Source organism: Giraffa tippelskirchi, chromosome 1 (assembly GCF_054371585.1).
Source record: "Giraffa tippelskirchi isolate mGirTip1 chromosome 1, T2T-mGirTip1v1.2.pri, whole genome shotgun sequence".
NCBI lineage: Eukaryota > Metazoa > Chordata > Mammalia > Artiodactyla > Giraffidae > Giraffa > Giraffa tippelskirchi.
The window spans coordinates 224,060,919-224,072,018 of NC_137275.1; the positions used below are offsets into that span (position 1 = coordinate 224,060,919).

At 44.6% G+C, this 11,100-nt stretch overlaps 1 pseudogene; it reads right to left on the reverse strand.

Annotated features, from left to right (window-relative positions):
- Positions 1-8,798: 8,798 nt before the first annotated feature.
- LOC145516566 (large ribosomal subunit protein uL22 pseudogene) lies at positions 8,799-9,420 on the reverse strand (annotated as a pseudogene).
- Positions 9,421-11,100: the final 1,680 nt, after the last annotated feature.

Genomic DNA, 11,100 nt, shown 5'->3' on the forward strand with positions numbered 1-11,100 from the left:
ACTTTGGGAGTAAGAAAAGAAGGCATAATAATACAATCAGCAAAAATAACTTCATCTCTCAGATTCCGATAAAACACAGAAACTTTCCCCTTTCTGGTTTCATTGAAGCAGCAATGCTGACATGGACTATTTCTAATCCTGCTGGAGCCTAGGCTCCTATCAGATGCGGCCAGATGCAAAGTTTGGCATCATCTGCGGACAACTTTAGTTATTGGGGCCACTGTGAACAAAGTCTGCTCATCAAAGGACACTTGCAACTCACGGAAAGGAAAATGGCTAAGATACATGAAACATTGTGTATTCAACTGAAGTAATCAAAGGTTTGCAAACTGAGACAGTAATTTACTTTTTTTTTAGCCTATTGATTTGGCAAAAATTTTTTAAAAATGGTAACACTTGTTGCTGGCGAGGGAATGCCTCACAGAATTGATGAGAATGTGAAGTGTTTGTCCTCTAACTTGTTACTTTCGCTTTTAAGAATCGGTCCTAGAGAAAATAAACAATGATGTAAATAAAGCTTTATACACAAAAATGTTCATCAGAGTGTTATGGATAATACTGAAAATTAGAAAAGTCTAAACAGATAACAGGGAATTCCCTGGTGGTCCAGGAGTTAGGACTCCAAGCTCTCACTGCTAAAGGCCCTGGTTTTATCCCTGGTCAGGGAACCAAGATCCCACAAACCACATGGCTCAGCCAAAAAAATAAACAAACAGATAACAACAGGGAGGAATTAAATACTTTGTGCTCTGTGCCATCCCTATGTTGCAACCCTATACATCTTTAAAAAACAATATTCATGAAGGAAATTCTTGCAATATAAAATTATGGAAAAAATAGGTTACATACCTCCTAGAATGGCCAAAAATCCAAAATGCTGCATTATCCAAAATGCAGAGGATTTGGAGCAAGAGAACTCTTATTCACTGCTGGTGGGAAGGCAAAATGTAACAGCCACTTTGGAAGACAGTTTGGTGATTTCTTACAAAACTAAACATACCCTTACCATGTGATCCAGCAAGTGTGTCCTTTGGTATTTACTCAAAGGAGTTGAACATTTATGTTTATGCCAAAACCTGCACAAGGATGTTTACAGAAGCTTTATTTATAACTGCCAAAACTTGAAAGCAGCCAAGATGCCCTTCTCTAGGTGAATGAATAAACCAGGTCCATATCCGGACAACGGAATATTATTCAGCACTAAAAAGAAATGAGCTGTCAAGTCATGGAAAGACATAGAGGAAACAAATACATATTACAGAGTGAAAGAAGCCAATCTGAAAAGTTCATACGCTGTATGATATTCTGGAAAAGGCAAAACTATGGAGACAGTTAAAAGACTAGTGGTAGCCAGTGGGTGGCAGGGGCATGATGGAGGAGTCGGCGGGGCACAGAGCACTTTTAGGGCAAACAACAATACCCTGAACGATACTACAATGACGGGTACGTGGCACTATCCATCTACCCAAACCCACAGCACGTGCAACACCAGGAGTAAACCGTAACAGGCTGAATGTATATGACGTGCCAAAGTAGATTCATTAAGTAACAAGGGTACCACTCTGGTGGGGGAAGTTAAAAAGAGAGGGAGGCTTTGCGCATATGCTCAGTCGGGTCCAACTCTGCGGCTCCATGGACTATACTCTGCCAGGTTCCTCTGTCCAAGAAATTTTTCAGGCAAGAATACTGGAGTGGGTTCCCATGCCCTCCTCCAGGGGACCTTCCCCACCCGGGGATTGAACCCACATCTCCCATGTCCCCTGCATTGGCAGGCGGGTTCTTGAGCACTACATGTGTAGGGCAGGGGATACATGGGAAATCTCTATACCTTTTGCTCAGTTTTGCTGTGAACCAAAAACTGCCATAAAAAATAGCTTTATTAAAAATAGTTTACATAGTTATCTAGACTATGATCTCAATTATGTAAATATATGAATATATTCATATATTATTACATTCATATATTGTTTTACATAATATAAATAATATATGAATATATTACTAATTCTATACCCTATCTATATGAATATAACATTTTATATAGACACAAAATGAAAGTCTAAAAGGGAATATAACAAAATATTAACAATTTTAGTCTCTGAATGATTGCATTATGAGTATTTAGATTGTTTCTCCTTCATACTTTTACACATTTTTCCTTTTTTTTTTTTACAATAAACACACATTACTTAAATAACCCACAATAGAACTCATTTGGATCTGGGGATATGTCTGCCAGCCATATCCTAAATCTGCTTCCACGTTATCGCTTCTTAAGTTGATGAGGAGGAGAAAATTTTAAGTTGTAAATTCACATTAATTGCAAAGTGCCTTCCCCAATGAAACTAAATGCTGCAATCCTGCCTCAAAGTCCTTCTGATGCTAAAATAAGCTCAGAAAAGCATTTGCTGTCCTTCTCAGCAATCCACTGATGGACGTCATTCACAGTGGGCATCAAGTCAAACCCTCGCTCATCATCAATGCTGGCTGCAGACCAAAGAATCTGAACCATTTGGGGGAAGAATGGGGTCAGAGCTTCACAAATAACTCTTTCCCTGAGCTTGCTATAATTATAATACAGGGGATTACTGACAGGTGCAGAACACACACAGCGTTCCCGGGCATTGTCTCGTTTGAGCTTTGGGACCACTCTGGAGAGAAGGTGGCGGTGATATTAGTAGTGATGGTAGTGGTATAGTATATTACCAATAGTAATAATAGTAGTATACTAACAGTAGTAGTGACTAACATTTACTGGACACTTATTATATGCCAGACATCATGCTGAAACCCTTCATGCACGTTTTGCCTTTCAACCTTATACTGTGAAATAGAAGTGATTATCCCCACTTTCTAGGTCAATGTAGTTAAAGTGAAAGTGTTAGTTGCTCAGTCGTGTCTGACTCTTTGCGACCCATGGACTGTGGCCCGCCAGGCTCCTCCGTCCATGGGATTTTCCAGGCAAGAATACTAGAATACTGGAATGGATTGCCATTCCCTTCTCCAAGGGATCTTCCTGACCCACAGATCGAACCTGGGTCTCTCTCATTGCAGGCAGACTCTTTACCATCTGAGCCATGAGGGAAGCCCATAGGTCAGTATACTGCTGCTTTAAAAAGTCAAATGACTTACCCAAGATCATCAAACTAGTAAATGGAAGAAAGTGAAAGTGAAGTCGCTCAGTCATGTCCAATTCTTTGCGACCCCATTGACTGTAGCCCGCTAGGCTCCTCCGTCCATAGAATTTTCCAGGCAAGAATACTGGAGTGGGTTGCTGTTTCCTTCTCCAGGATATCTTCCCGACCCAGGGATTGAACCCAGGTCTCCCGCATTGTAGGCAGACGCTTTACCATCTGAGCCACCAAGCAAGTCCAGATAGTAAATGGAAGAACTAGGGTTCATAACCAATTTTTCAGTCCTCAAGTCCAGAGTGATTTCCACAACAGTTTACTGAGCTTCCTCAACTTTACTTTTGATTTCTGTTGTTAGGAGAGAAGCGAGCGCAGCAATAAAGAGAGCCAGGCTCAGGCCTGGCCCTTCGGCTGGATCACTTTGGACAGCTCACTTTAGCGCCATGTTGCAACATCATCTCTTGTAGAATGAGGATCATAATATGTATCTCCCAAGTCAAGGTTGAACAAAGCAGTGTATACAAGTGTTGAGCCGAGGCCTGCCCCACAGGAAACACTCAAAAGACACTGGAACACATCTGCCTTTCCTAAACCTTGTCTTTTTCACATCGTGGGTCAAGACCAAGTGAATGCAATGACCTTGGAGGTTAATGCCCAGAGCTTCTAGGCTCTCAGTGGGTTTACACTCCCCAACCTGTTCCCATGACCTGGGCCTTCTTGAAGAACTTCCTTCACTGGAGTGGGTACCTGTCATTGGAATTGTGTTTAGGGCTGGGAGAGTGGCAGGAGTGGGCACTTGATTCCTTAGGTACTTTTAAGAAACCCAGCCCTTTGGGACTAAGATGCTCTTTGTTGAACTATTTTGAGGTGGCCAGGTGGACTTCAGCTGATTTCTAAGGGCTGGAAAATAAGGAAACCCAGTTCTAGGGGGAGCAAATGTTTTCTTGAAAAAGCCACAGAATGAGTAAATATCAGAGCTGGAAGAGGACTTAAGAATCCACCCCTCCAAACCTGAACTCGTAACAACCACCCACCGATAACCCAGAGAAGAAAAGGGCCTTAACCAGATCCCACGCTACATGTTAGTGACACAGCCGGGGTCAGATCCAAACCCCCTGACTCTCAAGCCACCATCAGACCCGCATCATTCCTTACAGAGGAGGAAGCTGGGAGCCGGTGAGGGGCCGACAGTCTGCTGGCTGGGAGCCCAGGGCCTCCCCACCCACAGCACCGCCCTTCTGGCATCTGATCCAGAGGTTTTTATGTCACCAGGCTCCCTCACCAGGAACTTTCCTCCTGGAATCAAAGCAACGCTGCTAGCTCTCTGCCAATGGCCAAGGCAATCTTTTAAATGATAACAATAATCAAGGTCTGCTCTCAGGCAGTAGTTGAGACCTCAAAATGGCAAAATCTTCCAAATTAGGCCACATTAAACTAAAGAGACTAGAAACAACATCTTTCCCATTCCATCAGGCCATAATTAGAACAGCTCTGAAGAGGATCCTGGGAGATTAGGCCAGCTCTCAGGCCTGTGGGTCTGATTTTCTTCCTCAGTCACTGCACTTTTCTTGTGATCATTGGGTGTTTATTGGGTATATGCGTCAATGCAGCCTGGAATTTGGAATTGATTGTAATCCTTAGCCACATACAGACACCTCTTTAGAGACAAGAACTTTGGAATCTTGGCTCTCTGGTCTCATGTTGGGGAATTAGATTATGAATCAGCCAGGCTGGGTTCCCCACCCAGAGTCTATCTCCCTTCAGGGTGAAAGGGTCTAGCCAGAAAAGTACATGATCTAGGGCCTGGCTACACTACTTCCAGCCTATGTCATTAGGGCAAGAATCCACCCCTCTAAGCTTCAGTTTTGACATCTCTAAAGTGAGTATATAATGCCTGGTTTATACATTCTGCTTCTTGGAGGATTAAATCATTCATTCATTCAGCAGAAACGTATTAAATACTGATTAAGAGATATCCTAGTGAATAAGATTTTAAAAAAAGGGCGAGTACTTTGCCCTTGTGGTGCTTACAATATATTGAGTGAGATAGCCAATTAACACCTGCTAATGAACATGTAAGCAAGCAAGATATTTATACGTATGATAAATAGTACAAAGGAGAAGAAAGGGTTCTGTGACAAAGAGAAACTGGGAAACATTTCCTAACGGTGGTCAAGGAAAGCCTCTCTGAGGATGTAGCATTCAGTCTGAAATCAAAAGAAGAAGCTAGTTCTGCAAAAACTGCAAGGAGCAGCAAGTGCAAAGTCATGAGGTGGGAAAGGGTCTGAAAGGAGGCAGAATAGGCAAAGTGTATTAAGTGAGGAAGACACATTAAGTGGTCCAAAATAAGGTGGGAGATGGAAATGCAGAGCTCTGTAGCCATGTAGGGCTTCCCCCATGGCTCATCAGTAAAGAATACACCTGCAGTGCAGGAGCCAAAGGAGATGCGGGTTCGATCCCTGAGTTGGGAAGATCCCTTGGAGGAGGGCATGGCAACCCACTCCAGTATTCTTGCCTGGAGAATCTGATGGACAGAAGAGCCTGGCAGGCTACAGTCCATAGGGTCGCAGAGTCAGACATGACTGAAGAGACTTAGCATGCACCCACGTAGCCATGTAAGTAGATGGGATTTTCTTCTAAGAGAAATTTGAAGTCCCAAGAGCCTTTTAAGGAGGGGATGGAGGTGAAATCAGAAGCAACAAGGGCAAAAGCACAGTGAGAAGACTGAGTAATCCAGATGTGAGAAGGTGGCAGCCTGCACTGGCCTAAAGGTGATTCACGACTGATTTTAGACATGGGATGCCAAGACTTGCTATTAGATTGGGTGTGGGGTGGGAGAAAGAAAGAAAACAAGAATGATTCTAGGAGGTGGGAGGGAGGTTCAAGAGGGAAGGAATATATGTATACCTATGGCTGATTCATGTTGCTGTATGGCAGAAACCCACACAACATCGTAAAGCAATTACCCTCCAATTAAAAATAAATTTTTAAAAGAAGAATAAAGCCAGAAGTGAGCAAGTGAGGTTAAAAAAAAAAAAAAAAGATGATTCCTAGATGGGAGATCGATGGAGTCAGTCATTGAACAAACACCCGTGAAGTACACAGATCGGCGTTACCCTGAGACTGTTGTTGTGGATAAAGATAGGGAGGAAGAGAACGCTTAGGCAGGCAGACCAGAAAATAGGCAAATGTAGGCATTTAAGTGAGTTTGGAAGATGTTAGGGAACCTCTAACTCTGCTAAGGGAACAGGATCGAAGAGGTCTTCCTGGAGGAGGGGAATTTGAGCTGGGTCTTGAAGAAGGAACAGGACTGAGGCGGAGGCCTTTGGGGTCATGGAGGAGAGTTCTGAAGTCAACACAGCAGCAGCAATAATAGCAACAACAGGTGACATTTGTGAAGCCTTAACAGCGAGCTTCGTCGTTGTTTAGTCACTCAGTCGTACACGACTCTCTGCAGCCCCATGGATTGTAGCCCGCCAAGTTCTTCTGTCCAAGGAATTTTCAGGCAAGAATCCTGCAGTGGGTTGCCATGCCTTCCTCCAGAGGATCTTCCCAACCCAGGAACTGAACCCGGGTTTCCTGCATTGCTAGGCAGATTTTTTACCACTGAGCCACCAGGACTTCCCTTAACAGTGCGCTAGGAACTGTGTAAGGGCAAGTTAAGGGAATTCCTTGGCGGTCCAGTGGTTAGGACTCCAAGCTTTTCACTGCTGAGGTCTCAGGTTCAATCCCTGCTTAGGGAACTAAGATCCCACAAGCCGAGCAGCATGACCAAAATGATAAAATAATAATAAAAAGTACCATTTAACTTCTTTAATCCTCACATAAGAACTCTGTGGGGTAGGTACTATTATAATCACCTCCACTTCATGAATGAGGAGACTGAGGCACAGTAAACACCAGTTCCATCACTTGCCCAAGGCCACACCATCTCACACCAAGCTCCAGTGCCATGCAGTTTGACTCCAGAGACCATGTGCCAACTATCACACGGACTGCCTCTCCCTGGGAGAGTCAGGCACATCAAAGAGTTGACAGGTGCAGAGAGTATAGGACATAGGAAGGTAGAAGCCAATGGAAGGGGAGATAAATGGCGTGAAAGTATTCTGCAGACTGTTATGCACCATCCTGCAGCAGAAGATCACCACTATGATGAAACAGTTTGAGAGACACAGGTTTCTCAGCAGTGTCTCTGGATTATTGGTCTTGGGGGACAGAGGGCAGGGGGTTGCCCCAACAGAGGGGAGCTCCATGGGGTAGATACTCCATCTGACCCTGAGTCGGGAAGCAGCAGGTTCGGACTCCGGTCCCAGGTCTGCCCCTGACTTACTGGTTGCAAGTGAGTCACTTCTCAGCCCATCTTCAGTGTCCCTGTCTGGAAGATGGAAGGAGGGAGCAGCAGGGGGTTCCAAGGGCTCGCCCAGCCTTCACATTTTGAACAATTGCTGTCACTATTGGTGCCCTGCTTCTTGACAAAAGAGGAATGTCTGCTTGGAGCCCTTGACTGAAGCAAAAATGCCACCTCAGGTGGGAGTGGTACTTCCAGAAAGCAGGACCCACACTACACGAGAAGCCCATGGCTTATGTCTCCTGAGTCCACAGATCTCTGAGTTAAACCCTTCTCATCACTCCTGTCCCAGCCAGGACAATGGTTTCTACCCTTCCCCTCCTCCGATCCAGCCATTCCTACCCCTTTTCATCTGCCAGGGGGGCTGAGAAGCCTCTTAGCACACTTCCGAGAATGCAGCCAGAAGATGTTTTTATATCCTAGTCAATCTTGCTTGAGTTTTCTGTGAAGCAAATTCTTGGGGCCTTTTTGCATGTGCTGCTCCAGGATTCATCTGAGCTACTGGTTTGGGTCCACTGCCCTGGAATAAGGGCTTCCCAGGTGGCACTCATAGTAAAGAACCCTCCTGCCAATGCAGGAGACATAAGAGATGGAGGTTCAATTCCTGGTTCAGGAAGACCCCATGGCCATCCACTCTAGTATTCTTGCCTGGAGAATCCCATGGACAGAGGAGCCTGATGAGCTATCGTCCATAGGCTCTCAAAGAGTTGGACACGACTAAGCAACTAACACTCACACTCACTCACCCTAGAAAGGGCTTCCCTGGTGGCTCAGTGGTAAAGAATCTGCCTGCCAATGCAAGAGACTCAGGTTTGATCCCTGGGTTGGGAAGATCTCCTGGAGAAGGGGATGACAACCTACTCTAGTATTCTTGCCTGGAGAATCCCACAGACAGAGGAGCCTGGCGGGCTACAGTCCAGAGGGTTGCAAAGAATCAGACACGACTGAAGTGACTTAACTTGGACACATGCCCTGGAATCAAGTGTCAATCTGGATGCAGACAGAATTTCTCCCCATGTCTTATGAGAACAGATTCACAGGCCTGCAAGAGAAGCTTTTCCATCAAAGCAGTACAACCCCAAGCCATCCTGCTGACATAGAATTTTGTAAACTGTAAAGTACTTTTATACACTGTTAATTCACATACTATTTTTTGCACCTCATAAAATTTTTGAACTGGTTTGGACAGGGGTAAGATTGCGAGATAAAATAAAGATGCTCGTCAATTTTGAATTTCAGACAAACAATGAATAATAAATAGTTTCTTTTTTAAGTATATCCTACATATTGTATCAGACATATCTATGCTAAAATATTATTCATTGTTTATCCGAATTGAGATTGTTGCTAAGTCTAACAACGCTGGACAGGGTTTTTTTGTTTTTTTTACTTTTATTTGCATGTATTTTTTGAGGCATTTCTTCCTGGGCCATAAGGTTTTGCTTCTTCAGTTTCTTCTGGGGTCTCTTTTCCTTTTGTGCAAACTCCTCTTCTGGTTTAGGAACAGTCTGTCCTTTTTCAGTCAAGATCGTCTCAATGTGCCAAGGAGAGTTCAGGTGCAGGTTGATCCGACCGCGAGCTCTGTTAAGTCCTGTGCCTGCATCTCTGGGGCTTTATTCACCAGGATGTGCTCAATGATCAGAGAATCTACGTCTAAGCCCTGAAGTCCAGCATGACTCCCTGCATCTTGGAGCATATGCAGTAAAAATTCAGCTCTCTTTTTGGGCCACCAACCCGGCGTCCAGCCCCTACTGTTTGGCCTCTGTACACCTCTGCTTCTTTATAGCGACTTCCTTCAGATATCTGGTGGCTTTTCGGATGTGCATACCCTTAATGGCCTGGGCAATTTCATGAGTGTTGTTAAAGTGAACATGAATTTTCAAACCTCCTGATTTGCATGATTTTTGTGGGGTTTTCTGGGTCAAGTGAATAGCACACCATTTTTTAGAGGTCACCTTCGGCTGCTTACCAAAAGAAGGTGGACAGGGAATATTAACCCCTTTTTGCAGGACTGGGACTTAGAGCATGTGAAAGAATTTATCCAAACTCTCTGAGAGCACTGACTATGTCTTCTTCATTTGTTAAATTTTAGTATTTGTTTATTTTGTAAACAGGAGAGGGGTATTCTCTTAAAGCCAGTGTATCAATTCCTTTAGTGGTGATCTGAAGGATTTTTGTATCATGAAAAGTCTATTCCTCTCAGAATCTATGCTCTGTGATTGTACAGGTATGTGTACTGCACCCCTATGTTCATAGCAGTAGTATTCACAACAGCCAAGACAGGAAGACAGCATAAATGTCCATGGACAGATGAATGGATAAAGAAGATGTGGTATATATACAATGGAATACTACTCAGCCATAAAAAAGAACAAAATAATGCCATTTGCAGCAACACAGATGCAACTAGAGATTATCATACTAAGTGAAGTGAGTCAGAAAAAGACAAATACCATATGTTATCACTTAAATGTGGACTCTAAAAAAATAAACTTACCTAAAAAACAGAAACAAACTCATAGACCCAGAGAACAGACTTGTGGGTGCCAGGGGGAGGGCACAGGGAGAGGGATGAATTGGGAGTTTGGGGTTAGTAGATGCAAACTATTACACGTAGAATGGACAGATGACAAGGTCTTATTGTATAGCACAGGGAACTGTATCCAATCTCCTGGGATAAACCATAATTTAAAAAGAAAGTATATATATATGTGTGTGCGTGTATAACTGAGTCACTTGGCCGTAGAGCACAAATTAGCACAACATTGTAAATCACTTATGCCACTGTGCTTAATCATTCAGTTGTGTCTGACTCTTTGTGACCCCCTGGATTGTAGCCCACTAGGCTCCTCTGTCCAGCGGATTCTCCAGGCAAGAGTACTGGAGTGGGTTGCCATGCCCTCCTCCAGGGGATCTTCCCTATCTAGGGATCAAACCCAGGTCTCCCGCATTGCAGGCAGATTCTTTACTGCTGAGCTACCAGGGAAGCCCCAGTCAATTATACTTCAGTTAAAGGAAAAAGCCCCTTGCCTGCCCTCTGGATGAGCAGCCTGGCCAGAGGTGACGGTGGGACAACCTCCAGGGCGATTCTGGACCAGATTCAGCTCGTCTCTCTCCGGATGGACATCCTGGGCTCTGCCCAGTGGCAGCTCCCATACCGATGTCTCTGCCCAGCCAGAGCTGTGACTAAACACAGACACGCCAAGAAGACTTGCGCTTCCGATGATGGAGGTCAGGGGTCTTGACTCCCCGCCAGGCTGTCCACTAAGAAAGACGTCCTGCTGGAGAATTGGAGGCTGGCACAAGCCCTGACCACAGGTCTGAGGCTCACTCCTGGAATGCCAGGGTGCCAAGAGAGGCTGTGAAAAGCATCTAAGTATCATCCAAATAGTCTCGTTTTTCCAGAAATACACACCAAGGCTCAGAGGAGGAAAGAACTTAGTCAAGCTCACACAGTAACTTGGCAACAGGACCAGGCCTGGAACTCCTATTTCCCCAGGTACTGCATTCCTGATTCAGACGATCAGGTTTCAGTGCAAAGCAAACAGCAGGTGGGAGGGACGTGGTTAGTCACCGGTCTGCTGGCACTGTGGGTCACGGAGCTTTAACCCTGGCACACAA